Here is an 18,058-nt window from a genome sequence, read left to right as displayed (position 1 = left end):
TGAAGGATCCACATCAGAACTGTATGTGTTTTTCACTGCAGCATAGGCAATTGAGGGGTGACCTTGCTGAGGTTTATAAAATCATGACAGTGATTGATAAGGTGAATGACAAGGGTCTTTTCCCTCGTGTGGGGGAGTTCAGTCTCAGGGCCATGTTTGTAAGGTCAGAGGAAAAAGATTTAAAGATTGAGGAGCAACTCTTTTTTCCCCAGAGTGGTTTGTGATGGAATGAACTTCCAGACGAAGTAATGTATGTGGGCACAGTTACAATGTTTAAAAGATGCCAGCTCTTGATGCCAGTCATTTTTTTTTCTCCATTCTGTGCTACTGAATGCCCAAATTGCTGTGACATGCATTTCCGGAGGACTAACATGGCAAGGGAGTACACGTTAAATAGGAGGACCCTGGCAAGCACAGAAGATTAGACGGATCCTGGTTTGTGTGATCCAGCCATCCGTGAAGGCAGCAGGATAGGCAGGTAAGGGAATTAAGAAGGATCAAAGCCACTGAATACATGAGAAGGGAGGTGTCATGTTGGAGCTTTACAGGATTTTGGTGAGACCACAGCTGGAATACTGTGTGCAGTTCTGGTCACCACATTATAGGAAGGATGTGATTATACTGGAGGGGGGGGCAAAGGAGAACCACCAGGATGTTGCATTAGATTGAGCATTGTGTGTGTGTGTGTGTGTGTGTGTGTGGCTATGGTAACCCACCTAGCCTGCACATCCCTGGACATTATGGGCAATTCAGCATGGCCAATCCATCTAACTTGAACATCTTTGAAATCAGAGCACCCGAAGGGTACCCAAGCAGACAACATGCAAAACTCCACACAACCACCCAAGGCTGGAATCAAATTCTGGTTCCTGGTACTGTGCTCCAACAATGCTAACCTCTGAGCCACTCTTGGACAGGGGAATTTTTGTTTGGATCCATATCAACTTGCTGTACTCAGATTCAAAGCTTTATTATGAATGGTCAAATCACCATAATTCCAATTTCGCATCAGAGAGAGAGAGAGATGACGGGTGGTGAAGTTTGATTTAATTTGACTTACTATTGTTACTTTTTTTGAAATAAATTCATGGGATGGGGGCACCGTTGGCCAGGCCAGTGTTTATTGCCCATCCTTAATAGCCCAGAGGGCAGTTAAGAGTCACAGTACAAACAGGTCCTTCCCGTCTCCTGGTTCTCTCTTCATCCAAGGGTTACCCCTCCCACATTGTTGTGGGCTCGATGGCAGGTTCCTTCCTGAAAGAGCATCTCAGCCCAGGCTGGGGCGTGGGTTATTGGACTTGTCTGGCTTTGTGTTCTCTCTGGTTGTAGATTCTCCGATCGCGATCCTTTCCTTTACTTCACTCGGGCGACACCGGTCCAGGAACGGCCGGAGAGAAGCAGAGACCGGGGAAGGAAACGCCTGTAGCCAGGCAGGCAGACAGGAGCGAGGGGAGCCCGGACTCCGAGAGAGAAACAACGGAACATTGGCTGGGTTTCATCCAGAGGAGGGCGGGAGGAGTTACTGAGAGAGACAGGGAGAGGGAGAGGAGTTAGTGAGAGAGGGAGAGAGGAGTTACCGAGAGAGGGAGGAGGGGAGTTACTGAGGGACAGAGAAAGAGAGAGAGGAGTTAGTGAGAGAGAGAGGGAGGAGTTACAGAGGGACAGAGAGAGAGGAGGAATGAGAGAGGAGTTACTGAGGGAGAGGGATGAGTTAGTGGAGGAGAGGGATTACAAAGGGAGAGGGGTTATAGAGGGAGAGGGGTTACAAAGGGGTCACAGATTGAGGGAGAGGTGTTAAAGTGGGAGCGGAATTCCAGAGGGAGAGCAGTTCCGGGGGGAGAGGGAGTGAAAGTCGGAGTCATTTGTTGAATCTTGGGGAAAAGGAAAGACAAGGGTCTAACAAGGAGAGGGGACTGGCTGCTGCGACCTCTCCAGCAAATTGCAGTCACTCCTTCCGCACGGTCTAGTGAAGGCAGTGCTGCCCAGCTCAGAGAGCATCCATTCTGCATTTGCCTATCGCCTGTAGGCTGGGGACACTGCCCTCTGGAAAGCGCTGTGCCCAAGCTGAGCCAGCGTTGTACCCGCTGGTCGTGCCTCAGAGCAGCGCTGTGTGTGCTCAGTGTGGTCTTGTTGTGCCAATGGCTGCTGGTCCAGAGAGGAGGGGGCCGCCGGCTGACCCTCAGGCTGGTGAAACCAGGCGCCAGTCCAATGCAGGAACACCTCCTGCTGGTCGAGGAGAACTCCACCTGCTGGCAGATCATCCAGGGGGACAGGCAGGAGGTGGAAAGGGCCCTCCTCAACTCCATTACAGTCTCCCTCAAGCACCAGGCCGTCACTGAGGTAGATTATCTGAACATGACCCGAAATTGCAGATCGTTTGTGAGGGCCCGCAAGTATATCACTGTCCCCCTGAGCCCTGAGGAGGAACACTTCCCCTTGGCTTACTCCATGGTCATCCACCAGAGCATTGAGATGTTCGAGAGGCTTCTACGGAGCATTGACACCCCACAGAATATCTACTGTATCCACGTGGACCGCAAATCCCCGAGTCAATTTCATGCGGCCGTTCGGGCCATCGCTTCGTGTTTCCACAATGTCTTTGTCGCAGCCAAGCTGGAGTGGGTCACCTAATCTGGCTGGAGGAGAGTTCAGGCAGATCTCAACTGCATGAAGGAGCTGCTGGAGAGCCCTGTCCCCTGGAGGTACTTCATCAACGTGTGTGGCCAAGACTTCCCCCTGAAGACCAACCGGGAGATAGTCCGCAGCCTCAGAGCTCTGAACGGCTCCAACGTGATTGAGTCGGATCCTGCACCAGGGTTCAAAAAGGTAACCGCAGTCCTGTCTGCTGGGCCTCTCTTCATCCAAGTGTTTTCCATCCTCCCTCCCTCCATCATCTCTCTCTCTCTCTCTCTTCCAGTCCTTCACTCCCGACTGTACAAAGAAAGACAGGGTTGTTAAAATTGTTCAACTGCATGGAGGGAGGTTCAGAACGTACAAAGGAATAGAGAGGAGTTGGAGAGTTGAGCTGCAAACAGAGTAGAAGGGCAATTGACGTTTCAGGTCGGAAACTTTCATCAGAACCCAGGGAGAGGAAGGGGCTGCAGAAAAAATGGGGGTGTGGGGCTGGGGAAAGGTGGGTGGGATGGCGATTGGTGGATGCAGGGAGGAGGTGGTTGTGATTGGACAGTGGGTAGGGGGGAGCAGATGGGTGGAAAGGAAGATGGTCAGGTGAAAGGGATGGGCTAGAAAGAGAGGGCTGGGCCTGGGATAAGGAGGGATATAGACTGATTACGAGAGTATACAGGAATGTAGGTAGGTTAAGAGTGGAGGAGAAAGTGAGGACTACAGATGCTGGAGATCAGAGACAAGAATGTGGCACTGGAAAAGCACAGCAGCTCAGGCAGTATCTAAAGAGCAGAAGAATCAATGTTTCGGATATAAGCCCTTCATCAGGAATAAGGCTTGTGGACCAGGAGGCTGAGAGATAAGTGGGAAGGGTGTGGGGCTAGGGGTGGAAGGTAGCTGGGAATGTGATAGAGAGATGAAGGTATGCCGGGTGGGGGGGGGGGGGGTGGGGGGAGCGTGGGGTTGTGGAAGGTGGAGTGGACAGGTGGGAAGGAAGGTGGACCAGTCAGGAGGGTGGTGCTGAGTTGGAGGCTTAGGACTGCGATACGTTGGGGTGGGGAAATGAGGAAACTAGTGAAATCAACAATGATCTGCCTGGTTGCAGAGTTCCAAGGTGGAATATCCAGGCATCAGCTGGTAAGGGTTTGGTGATGGAGGAGGCCCAGAACCTGCATGCCCTTGGTGGGAGGGGGAGTTAAAGTGGTAAAAACAATGACTGCAGATGCTGGAAACCAGATTCTGGATTAGTGGTGCTGGAAGAGCACAGCAGTTCAGGCAGCATCCAAGGAGCTTCGAAATCGATGTTTCGAGCAAAAGCCCTTCATCAGCCCTTCCTGATGAAGGGCTTTTGCCCGAAACGTCGATTTCGAAGCTCCTTGGATGCTGCCTGAACTGCTGTGCTCTTCCAGCACCACTAATCCAGAAGGGGGAAGTTAAAGTATTCAGCCAGAGGCGGTGGGGTTGGTTGGTGGGTGTGAGTGTCCCAGAGATGTTCTCTGAAACAATCTACAAGTCAGAGTTCTGTCTCCCCGATGTAGAGGAGACCACATCAGGTGCAATGGATGCAGTAGATGACATTGGTGGAGGTACAAGTATACTTCTGTCAGATGTGGAAGGATCCTTTGGAGCCTTGGACTGAGGTGAGGGGGAAGGTGTGGGTACAGGTTTTGCACTTATTTCAGAGGCCAGGGAAGGTGCCAGGAGGGGAGGGTGGGTTGGTAGGGGGTGTGAATCTGACAAGGTAGTTGCAGAGGGAATGGTCTCTGAAATGCAGATGGAGTGCAGAGGAAAATATGTCCCTAATTGTGCGGTCTGTTTGTAAGTGGCAGAAGTGGTGGAGGATAATGCAATGTATCCGGATGTTGGTGGGGTAGAAGGTGAGGACCAAGGGGTACTGTCTCTGTTGTGTTGGGAGGGGTGTGGTTTAAGGATGAAGGTACAGGAAATGGAGCAGATGCACTGGAGGGCATTGTCAACCATGTGGGAGAGGAAATTGTAGTTTTTTGAGGTAGGACACCATCTGGGATGTTCTGTGATGGAAGTGGTCCTCCTGGGAACAGATGCAGCAGAGGCAGAGAAATTGGGAATAAGGGATAGTGTTTTTACAGGGGTAGGGGGGGAGGAGGTGTATTTCAGGGAGTGGGAGTTGGTGGGTTTGTAGTAGATGTCCACGGTTAATCGGTTGCCAGAGATGGAGAGGTCCAGGAAGGGGAAAGGTGTCAGAGATTGTCTGGGTGAATTTTGAAGAAGTAACGAAGAGGATTGATGAGGGCAGAGTAGTAGATGTCATCTATATGGACTTCAGTAAGGTATTCAACAAGGTTCTCCATGGGAGACTGATTAGCAAGGTTAGATCTCATGGAATACAGGGAGAACTAGCCATTTGGATACAGAACTGGCTCAAAAGGTAGAAGACAGAGGGTGGTGGTGCAGGGTTGTTTTTCAGACTGGAGACCTGTGACCAGTGGAGTGCCACAAGGATCGGTGCTGGGCCCTCTACTTTTTGTCATTTACATAAATGATTTGGATGCGAGCATAAGAGGTACAGTTAGGAAGTTTGCAGATGACACCAAAATTGAAGGTGTAGTGGACAGCGAAGAGGGCTACCTCAGATTACAACAGGATCTGGACCAGATGGGCTAATGGGCTGTGACGTGCCAGATGGAGTTTAATTCATATAAATGTGAGGTGCTGCATTTTGGGAAAGCAAATCTTAGCAGGACGTATACACTTAATGGTAAGGTCCTTGTGAGTGTTGCTGAACAGAGACCTTGGAGTGCAGGTTCATAGCTCCTTGAAGCAGCTTCGCAGGTAGATAGGATAGTGAAGACAGCGTTCGGGATGTGTGCTTTTATTGGTCAGAGGATGGAGTACAGGAGTTGGGAGGTCATGTTGTGGCTGTACAGGACATTGGTTAGGCCCTGTTGTAATATTGCGTGCAATTCTGGTCTCCTTCCTATTGGAAAGATGTTGAAAGGATTCCAAAATGATTTACAAGGATGTTGCCAGGGTTGGAGATTTGAGCTAAAGGGAGAGGCTGAATAGGCTGAGGCTGTTTTCCCTGGAGCGTCAGAGGCTGAGGGGTGACCTTATAGGAGGTTAACAAAATTATGAGGGGCATGGATAGGATAAATAGACAAAGTCTTTTCCCTGGGGTCGGGGAGTACAGAACTAGAGGACATAGGTTTCGGGTGAGAGGGAAAAGATATAAAAGAGACCTGAGGGGCAACATTTTCATGGAGAGTGTGGTACGCGTTTGGAATGAGCTGCCAGAGGATGTGGTGGAGGCTGGTACAATTGCAACATTTAAGAGGCATTTGGATGGGTATATGAAGAGGAAGGGTTTGGAGGGATATGGGCCGGGTGCTGGCAGGTGGAACTGGATTGGGTCGGGATATCTGGTCGGACGGAAGGATCTGTTTCCATGCTGTACATCTCTATGACTGTAAGTGGGTACTGCAGATGCTGGAGATTACAGTCAAGATTAGAACAGTGTTGGAAGAGCATCGCAGGTCAGGCAGCATCAGAGGAGCAGGAAACCCCGACATCAAGAATAACTTCACAGAGTCCATTATCCAGTCACCAACTCACCATTTTGTTTACACATGGAGTCCTTGACATGGATCCAGCTTCCTCAGAGCCAGCTCAGAGTGAACAGAACATCTGATCATCCTGTTTATTTTTTTTCGGAAGCAGCCTCAGGAGTAGCAATCAAAGTCGTCCCCAGGTGTAGGTAGGCCCAGGCAGCAGCAGCAGGGGTGCAGGCGAGGTCCAGGCTTCAGTCGGAGGAGCAGGCCCAGACTGTAGCAGCAGTGGTGGTAGTAGCTGCCTGTGCAGCTGAGCACAGCTTCAAATTAACAGAAATAAGCAGAAAGAAACCCCAGAAAACAATCACAACAAACCATGAAAGAAGATTTGAAACTCCTTTTCAGTAGGAGGACACCAACAGCAGCACATAAGACACACTGAAGCTGTTTCGAAGTTAGTCTCCTCTCCTCGAGAGGATTGAAGAGTCCTTCATATGCTGATCCAGCTCCCCTAGAGCCAGCTCTCAGTGAGCAGATCCCTTGACATGCCTGTTTATTTTTCTTCCACTACCACCCGACAGCAGTCATGCTTATTTTTCCCTTGTACCCATGTCATGTGTGTAGGTGTCAGATGCAGTGAAAAACAACAAGTGTGTAAATCTTAATTTATATGGGAAATAGAACTCACTCACTTCAATAATTTCAGTGCAAGACAAGATCTGCAGCAGCAGTATCATCTGATATACTCTTGCAAGAGTGGTATCTACAAGATAGGCACACAGTACAAAACCTTAATACAATTCATTTCCCTTTCCCTTCTCCCACTACTCTAAACCCAGCGCCCATTCCTCTGGTTTATCTCTTGCCTTATCTGGCCTTGTGCGTAACAGTACAGGTTTTGCTTGGCCATTTCACCACATCCCTCTGTGGTCTATTGTTAGCGTATATCTACCTTCACTGCCATCTGCTTCCTTGCTTGCGAAAGCAACATTTCCTCTCATTCTTCATCCACACGGAGCCTTATGACCTCTTGATTGTGGTTTTCGTTTTTGCAGAAGTGGGAAACAGATGCTTATAACTGTTTGTACAAGTATATCTAGCTTAACCTACACTCCCCTTCCTCTTTCATGATTCAGCTTTGTGATTTTCGCAGACAACATTTATAATTGCTCCTCACAATTTATATTCCATCACCAGGAAGAAAGGAAACAGACAGTCCTGTTTATTTATATTTTATTAAACAATTCACATTTTATACAAACAATTACATTTACAGCTGTATACAGAGAAACAGCAATTTTACAAGGGAGGGGAATGACAAAGCCAAGCCCCAAACACTGACATTCAACCGGTTTTCAGGGAAAGGAGGACAAACCTCAAATCCCAGTTTCAATCATTACGAACAGTAACAATGACATTTCGTACATATAAGACAGCCCAACTGTGTAAGAAACAGAGCATACAATACAGACCCCCAAAAAACCAGCAAGCCTCCACCCCCCCACCCCACCCAAATCCCTCCCACCTTCTGGCCACTCTAAGGCAGCCCGCCCCTACGCGCCTTCCGACTCTCAGTCCGGCCTGACACACCTTTCGACCACCTGTAGGACAGCCCATCCAGATTACCCCTTCTAAGGACGACTGCGCTCAGAATGGCCTACCCACCTACTGGCTCTAGGGGCAACTGGCATCAGGGTGGCCTACCCACCCTCTGGTTCTCGGGGTGACAGCTTTCAGGACGACCCATGAACGTCCCAGCTCACAGTAAGGCCTGCCAGACCCAGGGACACACAAGACAGTGCAGGTGATAAGCCCAATAAGAAACACAATAGTTAATTGTGAAAAAATGGAGTCCTTTCTGGTACACAGAGTCCAAATAGTGAGTCTTCAAAAAAAAATAGAGTTCTCAGGAACAGAGTCCACTCCAGTTTACATGTGTTGTCAGAAATAGAGTCCACTGCTAAAAACAAGGTCTACAACCAAGGTAAGAGTCCACTCCCAAAGGCAGCAAATGCACACCCCACAGCACACAGGTGTTCAGTCTCCATGGAGTCCTGGCACATCCTTGGAGAGCCAGGCCCACTCACAGGAACACAGTACATTGTAAAGGTGGTTAACTCACAGGGGTTTTGGTCCACTCCTGAAGGGAAGGTCTTCTCCCAAACTCCAGGATACAGCAAATGCTCACCTCCCAGCACACACACAGGTGTTCAATCTTCAGAGGCCCAGTCTCAGAGCTAGACCTCCCCACAGGAACAGCTCCTCTGGTAAAATGTATGTCTTCTACAAGGGCTCAGTCCAAACAGTGAGGACACATACAAAAAACAAAACTAGAGTCCAAGGGCTAAGCCCTACCACAAAATTAACATTGTCCTTTTCTCAAAAGTGAAGAAGAGTAACACACAGACTATAACCAGTCAGTGAAACAACAGTCCCCTAATGAGAACTGAGTTACACCTGAAACACAGTCTGTGCATCAGGAGTTTAACAATCAGTCCTCCCTAAAGGAATGCCAGTTAACAAACTGGCTAAATAATTCAGCCAGTTCAGGAATCAGGTTTCCCCCACACAAAAAACAAGCAGAAACCAACAGTAACACACTGACTGTGACCCAGCCAGCACAGAGTCAGTCCCCAAAATCAAGAAGACCGCTGAATCTCCTGTTTATAAATTTAATGAAACAGTTTACAAAAACAGTTAACATTTACAACTGTATACAAGAGACAGCAATTTTACAAGGGAGAGGAGCATTCCCCTGTTTTTTTTATTTTATTAAACAAGTACCAAAAAAGAGGTTACAGCACAACAGTTAACATTTACAGCTGTATACAACAGCAATTTTACAAGGGAGAGGAGCAGCAAAGCTCGGCCCCAAACCCTACTGTTCAACCAGTTTACAGGGAATTGAGGACAAACCACAAATCCCAGTTTCAAATATGAAAAGACAGCAACAATGACGTTTATGCATAAGACAATCCTGTTACGTTAAAAAGTGCAGATAATGCAGACCCAGCAAGCCCCCGTCCCTCCCACCTTCCGACCACTCTATAGCAGCCCCCCCACGCGCCTTCCGGCTCTCGGTCCGCCCTGACACACCTTTCGACCACCTCTAAGACTACCCGCCCCACTACCCACCTGGGGTGACAGCGCTGAGGACGGCTACCCACCTTCTCGCTCTCGGTCTGCCCCTACGTACCATTGGGCTCTCACCGACCCCGATGCGCCATCTGGCCAATGGCTATCCTGGCACACCTTTCGGCCACCTCTAGGACAGCCTGTCCCCTTCCCTGGGACGACAGCTTGCAGGGCAGCCCACAAGCCTTCTGGATCTCAGCCCGCCCCTACACGCTTTCTGGCTCTTGGCTGCTCTGATACAGCTTTCGACCACCTCTAGCACAGCCCATCCCGATTACCCCTTTTCAGGATGACGGTGCTCAGAATGGTCTACCCACCATCTAGCTCTCGGGGAGACTGTCATCAGGGTGGCCTACCCACCCTCCGGCTTTCGGGACAACCTACCAACCTTCAGGTTCACAGGATGGCCTACCCACCCTCCGGCTCTCAGGGTGACAGCTTTCAGGACGACCCAAGAGCCTCCCAGCTCACAGTAAGACCTGCCAGACTCAGGGACATGCAAGACAGTGCAGGTGATAAACCCAACAAACCATATGATAGTTAATTACCAACAAACAGAGTCCTTTCTAGTCCAGAGTCTATTAACACAGACATTTTTCTTCAAAATGTAGAGTCCACTTCCAGACCTGAGGGGTGGAGAGAATGCCACACAAGGCCTTGATGAGACCACATCAGAATCAGTCTGTACATTTTTCTCTCATTTAAAACATAAAATAATTACATTGACAGCAAGTTTCACCTGCCTTTTTCCCAGGGATGAAGGTTGAACAAATTGGCTTTTACACATTTAAGTTTGGAAATCTGAGAGATCTTTTTGAAATGTATAAATTTCTCTGAGGGGACATGATAAGGTAGTTGATGGGACATTGCTTTCTCTTGTAGGTTTGACAAGATGTTCTGTAGAATAAGATATCGTCAGAGTCCTACAGCACCGAAACATACCCTTTCGTCCAACTCATCTCTGCCAACCTGGTATCCTAATTGGAACTAGTCCCCTTATCCTGTCTTTGGTCCATATCCCTCTAAACTTGTCCTATTTATGTCGTCTGTTAAATCTTGTAATTGTACCCACTACAACAATTCTTTTTGGCAACTTGCTCCGTATTTACACCACCCTCAGGTCTCACCTTAAACCTATGCCCTCTGGGTTTGGACTCCCCCATCCTGGGGCTATTCACTTTTATTGATTTCCCCCGCAATTTTATAAACTTCTATATGGTCACCCTTCACCCTCCAATACTCCAGTGAGAAAAGTCCTAGCCTATCTAGCCTCTCCTTATAACTGCAGTCCTGGCAACATCTTTGTAAATCTATTCTGCATCCTTTGCAGTTTAACAACACCCTTCAAACAGCAGGGCGATCACAAATTTATCCAATACTCCAAAAGTGGCCTCACCAATGCCTTGCAGAATTATTTTCCCCTGTGAGGGCTGTTGCACTGTGTAAATCTCTTCTGTACGAAGTTGTGAAGGCTGAGTTGATGAAGTTGTGAAAGGGTGAGCAAGGTGACCTTGTTTTAAAAAAAAGATAAGGACCCCGGGACAAACGATAGAAATGTGGAATTGAAATTGCAACCAGAAGAGCAGTGATCTTCTTGAATGGTGGAGCAGACTTGAAGGGACGAATGGCTGACTTATGCTATGATAGTGGTGGAGACAGTTTATGCCTTAGTTCAAACAAAGAGTAGGGAGTTTTCTGACCACTCAGCTAAGGGCTTTGGTGTCCCTTCTGATAACATGAACCTTGAAGTTAATCTCCTTCTGCACCAGTCACAGAATTAAAGAATTCTTGTGGAAGGATGCCATTCAGCCCATTGTGTCTGCAATTATTCCACATCTAGTACCAATCTCCTGCATTTCCACATTCAGCTCTGGCAACATCTTGTAAATCTTTTCTGAAACTTTTCAAGTTTCACAACATCCTTCCTATAGCAGGGAGACCAGAATTGCATGCTGTATTCCAGAAATTGCCAAACCAATGTCCTGTTCAGCCACAGCATGACCTCCCAACTCCTACACACAACGCACTGACCAAGAATGACAAGTGTAGCAAACGACTTCTTCACTACCCTGTCTATCAGCGACTCCTTTTTCAAGAAACTATGAATCTGCATTCCACGATCCCTTGTTTCATCATCACTCCCCAGACTTTTCCATGAAGTGTATTATTCCTGCCCTGATTTGCCTTTCCAAAATGGAGCACCTCACATTTATCGAAGTTAAACTCCATCTGGCACTCCTCGGCCTATTATCCCATCTGATCAAGATCCCGTTGTACTCTGAGGTTGACTTGAAATATTACTCTGGATGTAGGTTTGCTCGTTGAGCTGGAAGGTTCATTTTCAGATGTTTTGTCACCATACTAGGCAACATCTTCAGCGAACCTTCCAACTCAGTGAGCAAAACCTACATCTAGAACCTCAACCTGAACTACAAACCTTCTCAAACCTTGCTGATATATTACTGTCATGTATAATCGAGTTACAGTAAAAAATGTTGTCTTATGTGCTTTACAGTCAGATATTGATAGGTTAAGTTGGCAAAAATGTTGGCAAATGGAGTGCAATGTGGGAAAATGTGAAATTGTTCATTTGGAAGGGAAATCAAAAGAATAGAATATTATTTAAATGGAGAAAGCTTCAGAAAGCTGCAACACAAAGGGACTTGGGGGAAGTAGTGAATGAAACATGGTAAGCTTGCACACGAGGGCAGCAGGTAATTGGGAAGACTAATGGAATGTTGGACGAAAACAGAAATTTCTGGATAGACTCAGTAGGTCGGGTAGCATTCATAGAGAGAAAACAGAGTCAATGTTTCGAGTTTGGTGACCTTTCTTTAGAACTGAAGTGGAATGTTTGCCCTTATTTGAAGGGGGGTTGCAGTATAAAAGTCAGGAAGTCTTACTGCAACTGTGCAAGGTGCTTGTGAGAGCACATCTGGAAGACTGTGAGCACTTCTGGTCACCTTATTTCAGAAAACATGTTGTTTCATTGGAGGAAGTTAAGAGAATGTTCAGTGGGATGGCCCCATTATGGAGGGATTATCTTAAAAAACAAAAGGCTAAACGGGATTCTACTCACTGGAGTTTCGAAGAATGAGAGGTGACCCCATTGAAATGGACAGGATTAAGGGGCTTGACTGGGTAAATGCTGAAAGGATGTTTCTCCTCATGGGAGAGTCCAGGTCCGGGGGGGGGTATTGTCTTAGAATAAAGGGGCACCAGTTTAAGACTGAGATGAGGTGGAATTTCCTTTCTCAGAAGGTTGTGAATCTTTGGAATTCCTAGCCACAGAGAGCTGTCCTTGTATATATTTAAGGCTCAGATGGATAGATTCTTGCTCAGTTGGGGAATTAAACATTACGGGGATAGGGCAAGAACATGGACTTGAGGAATGTTGAATCAGCCACGATCTGAGTGAAGCTGGCTTGAGGGACCAAATGGCCGACTCCTGTCCCGACTTGTTAATGGTCTTACATTTACTGATGAACCTGTTCAAAGATGTTATCGCACAACTCTGGAACAGAAGCGACTTGAACCTGGGTCTCTGAGGCTCACACTGCATGGATCCTAGTTTACTTTATATCATGCACTTGACATTCATGCTGGTAGTTACGGCTGCAATTCGCACCTACCTGCTTTAGATCAAATTAATGAAGCGAAGCCAGTGCAGGTTTTCAAAAGGTAAGTCTCCAACCTCGCATCATGCATTGATGAAGTAGCTGAGAATTTGGATGCAGAGAATGTTGTCTGAACTGGATTCAATGAAGTGTTTCACTAGGCACTAGATAAAAATGGCTGAACAACAAAATTGACAACACAAGCCCTGATTCATGGATCTTGTTTTGGACGAGAGGTTGGTAGGTTGGTAGGTGAGAATGATCCACACAGCTGGGACATATAAACATCAAGACCCGGAGCAGGAGAAGATGATTTGGCCCTCCATGAGGCCCACCATACTATATGATCGTGGCTAATCCTCTATCTCAATGCCATACTACCGCTTTCTCCCCATGCCTTTGATGCTTTTGAAACCTAAATATTTGTTAATCGCATTCTTGGAAATATTCAATGACTCAAACTCCACAGCTTTCTGTGGTACAGAATTCCATAACTTCACTATCCTGTAAGTTAAATGTTTCCGTTTCTCAGCCCTAAATAGACGACTGCTTTTATTCAATATGTCAGTGATATCAATCTTGGAGTATGTGGCAAAATACCCATATTCGGGGCAATGATAAACCTGGAGGATTGGCAAATGGTGAGGATGATGTGAATTGTCCAGAGTCACCACGGTGAACAGACAGCATCCAGTCAGAGGTGAATACAGAAGAGTGTAAGGTGATATGTTTTGGGAGAAGGATGTGGAGAGGTAATAGAAATGTAATGGCACAATCGTAAAGAGTGCGCAGGATTAGAGGGATCTGGCAATAAACATTCATCGACATTAGAAGATGGGGGAGGCCATAAGAGCGTAGAAAAGCAGAAGGCTTCATAAATAGAGGCATTGATGCCAATAAATGGTTGAGTTATGCTGCATGTCGAATTGGTTTAGCCCCAGTTGGATTGTTGTGGTCATTTCCGGTGACTATAAAACGATGTGAGGGCCCTCAGGACAGGGAGGAGATTTCGCAGAATGGTGCCAGGATTTAAGTTGGATGGCACAGTTGGAAAGGTCAACGATGCTCCCATTGGAACAAAGGAGATTGGGGTGAGGTTTATTCAATGGGTATAGGGTGAGCACTCGGTAATGAAGACAAGGAAATATACTTCACTGTTCACCGATTGTACAAGTGCAATGGAATGCAGATCTAAGATTTTGGGTTAGAGGCATGGTGGGGAGATCTGAGGAATTGAAATGCAAATGAAGCCTAAACTACATTTGTATGAGATGATGACAAGTTCCGATGTAAGTTGGAAAAAGAAAATCTGCTCCCATATATACAAGGAACAAGAGTAGGCCATTGGCACTTTTGTTCCTGTTCCACCATCCACATTCCTGCATACCATCTATCCTCCCCTTGGTAACCAAGGATCCATATCTCCCATGCATGATGCCACAAGGACCGAGGATAAAAGATATCTTTTGACACAATGTAAATAAAGTGCCTTGTGTCTTGCGGAAGGGGTAGCATGGTGGCTCAGTGGTTAGCACTGTTGACTCACAGCGCCAAAGACCTGGGTTCGATTCCAGCCTTGGGCGACTGTCTGTGTGGAGTTTGCACATTCTCCCCATGTCTGCGTGAGTTTCCTCCGGGTGCTCTGGTTTCCTGCCACAATCCACAAAGATGTGCAGGCCAGGTAGATTTGTCGTGCTAAATTGCCCAGAGTGTTCGGGGACATTAGTCAAGGGTAAATATTGGGTAGGATAATGGGTGTGGATGGGTTGCTCTTCAGAGGATTGGTGTGGACTTGTTGGGCCAAATGGCCTGTTTCCATACTGTAGAGAATCTAATGTGTGGTGTCCTTCACTCTGAGAGAAGAGCTTTGGATTCAAATCCTACTCCAGGAGCTGATGGCCATAGGAAGGTGTCTTCATTGCTTTTGTGAGACACTCAAGGGTATGGGCCAAGTGCTACAAAATGGGATGAGAATAGTTCGAAGCTGGTCTTTTTGACCAGTGCAGACACGATGGGCTGAAGGGCAACTTATTATTTTGGTGCTCTAAACCTCAATAACCAGAGAGCATGGAGTCACAGCATCATACAGTATGGAACAGACCCTTCAGTTCAACCTGTCTGCGCTGACCAGTCATCCTAATCTGACCTAGTCCCATTTGCCAGCCTTTAGCACATATCTCTCTAACCTATTCCTATTCATGTCCACATCTAGATGCCTTTTAAATATAGTCATTGTACCAGCCACCTCCACCACCTCTTGGTAGCTCATTCCAGGCACACATCACCCACTGCGTGAAAAAGTAACCCCTCAGGTCTTTCCCCTCTCAACTTAAACCTATGCTTCTAGTTTTGGACTCTCCCACCGTTGGGAAAAGACCTTTGGCTATAGAGCCGACCTGGAAGGAATCAAAATGGGGCAAGAACAGAAAAGGAGGTCAGCTAAACAATTCTGATCAGCAACAGAAAAGTGCAGCCAGGCATGTAAGCAAGCTAGCTAGCTTACTGAAACTGGCTCCCATTAAGTGAGAAGGCAGGAAGACCGAAACAACACTCAACAGGTGTTGTAGAAGTTTAAGGTCAATGATCTAATGCTAAACGTCACGTACCTAGATCAGGATCTGATTAATCAGTTGTGTTGCTAAGGCTTGAAATCAAAATGTAATTCGTGAAAGGGGAACGCTGATTTGTGTGTAAAAGTGTGATTGCAATTGCCTGATTCAGACTCTCCAGGCAAGGGTGGGCTTTGACCCGGCTGGTTGAGTCTTCTTGCATGTATGTGATAAAGGAAGCTGTGTGAAGTGTACTATCATCTGGCTGATTAATTCAACATCTATCCATGCTTCTCCTGATTTTATGAACTTCTGTAAAGATACCCCTCAGCGTCTGACCCTCCAGTGAAAATAGCCCTAGCCTATTCAACCTCTTACTGTAGCTCAAGCCCTCCAATCTCGGCAACATCCTGGTAAATCTTTTCTGCACCCTCTCAAGTTTAACAACAACCTTTCTTTCGAAGGGCGACCAGAATTGTATGCAGTATTTTAAAAGTGGCCTCACCAATGTCCTCTACAGACAATAGATCACACTTGGTAATGGCAAAGGCATATCAGAGATAATCAAAGATACTCCTACTTATAGACAATAGGTGCAGGAGTAGGCCATTCAGCCCTTCGAGCCAGTATCACCATTCATTATGATCATGGCTAATCATCCACAATCAGTATCCTGTTCCTGCCTTATCCCAATAACCCTTGATTCCACTATCTTTCAGAGCTCTGTCCATCTCTGTTACAGCTGCAACATTACATCCCAACTCCTATACTCAATGCCCTAACCAATGAAGGTAAAGGTATCAAACACCTACTTCACCACCCTGTCTATCTGCAATGCAACTTTCAAAGAACTATATCCCTGCACACCATGTCCTTCTCTCTAAGGCAAAAGCTCTGTGTTCAAGTCCCACTCCAGGAGTTGATGACCACAGGAAAGTGTCTCCATTGCACTGGTGAGGCATGAAAGGCAATGTTCCCAGTGCTGGAAAATGAGACTGGAGTAGCAAGGAGCCTGTTTTGCCAGCGCAGACACGGTGGGCTGAAGGATCTATTTTTCTGGTGCTCTCAACCTTTATAACCAGAGGGCACAGCTTGAAGCCAGATCCAGTGGGAGAGCTTGAGGATGAGTTTTATGTTTGCTCAGCGAATGAGCATTGGGAGATGGTTTGGGAGGCAGGGATATGGGGAAATTGGCAGGTGACTGGCACTAGGCAATAGGAGTGAGAAAGGCCTGAGGGGCTGAATGGCCTTGTTCTCCACTGTAAGGTGAGTAACTGAGAGAAGGAGTGTGCATGGATCTTGCTGGAACTGGGGCGAGGAGAGTGCAGAGGAGTTGGGGAGGGAAAAAGCCATAGGTGAAGTTGAAAAGCTATCATTTCTGCTTTCTCATCTCTCTCACTCTCTCTTGCACTTGCCTTTTAGAAATGTTGGCAATACCACCACGATACCCTCGACCAAGTCGTCTTGACGGCGCATCTCAAAGACCAGCTGAACATCAGCCCCTCCATCTTCGTGGGCAGTGCCTACTTCATGGCCTCCAGAGAGTTTGTTGGCCATGTGTTTGACAGTGCCGAGATCCAGGCCTTCCTCAAGTGGTCGGAGGATACCTACAGCCCAGACGAGCATGTGTGGGCTACCCTGCACAGAATGCCCAATGTACCAGGCTCCATCCCATCCACCCAAGCAGCCACCAGGACACTTGGCCGGGCAGTAAAGTGGTCCTTTGAGGCTGGTGACGTTGCGAGGGGTGCCCTATACCCTCCCTGCACGGGAAGGTATCGCCACTTGGTTTGTGTGTATGGGGCAGGAGATCTACATTGGGTGGTCCGTCAGAGATGTTTCTTTGCAAATAAGTTTGACCCCAACATGGACAACACGGCAGTACAAGTGCATGGAGGAATATCTCCGAAACAGGACACTTGGTAAAACTGGGGCTGGGTTAGAGGTTGGGACAGAGTAAACCTCGGTGATGGTGGTAGGGGTGGTGGGTGAGACATTGGAAACACTGAGAGACTGGGCACTGTGAAACTGGGCACTGTGAGACTGTATAGTATAACACTGGCTGCTGTGGAGGCCAGGCACAGTGAGACTGCATGCTATAACATGGCCACTGGAACACAAGACAGTGTGAGGCTGGGCACGATAGTGTTGGGCACTGTGGAGATTGGATACCTTAATACTATTCACTGTAACACTGGGTGCTGTGAGACTTAGCACTGTAACATTAGTCACTGTAAGAGTCAAAATGTGTGGTGCTGGAAAAGCACGGCAGGTTAGGCAGCATCCGAGGAGCAGGAGAACCGATATTTCAGGTATAAGCCCTTCATCAGGAATGTGGGGGAGTAAGGGGGTTGAGAGATAAATAGAGTGAGGGTGTGGCTTTTGGGGAAGGTAGCTGGGAAGGTGCTCAGTAAATCCAGCTTGAGGGGGGTGATTGTGATTGGTCGGTGGGGAAGGTCGAACATATAGTTTGGAAGGAAGATGGACAGGTGAAGAGGGGAGAGCCGACTTGGAGGGTTGGATCTGGGATGAGGTGGGGGGAGAGGAGAGATTTGGAAACTAGTGATGTCAATGTTGATGCCATGTGGTTGAGGGTCCCAAGGCA

At 47.4% G+C, this 18,058-nt stretch overlaps 1 pseudogene; it reads left to right on the top strand.

Moving 5' to 3' along the window:
• The window catches only part of LOC140454667 (beta-1,3-galactosyl-O-glycosyl-glycoprotein beta-1,6-N-acetylglucosaminyltransferase 3-like), a 139,446-nt pseudogene extending 122,067 nt beyond the window's left edge, over positions 1-17,379 (top strand).
• Positions 17,380-18,058: the final 679 nt, after the last annotated feature.

Source organism: Chiloscyllium punctatum, chromosome 29 (genome assembly GCF_047496795.1).
Source record: "Chiloscyllium punctatum isolate Juve2018m chromosome 29, sChiPun1.3, whole genome shotgun sequence".
NCBI lineage: Eukaryota > Metazoa > Chordata > Chondrichthyes > Orectolobiformes > Hemiscylliidae > Chiloscyllium > Chiloscyllium punctatum.
The sequence above is the reverse complement of the archived record's forward strand: the minus strand, read 5'-3'. Positions and strand labels throughout refer to the sequence as shown.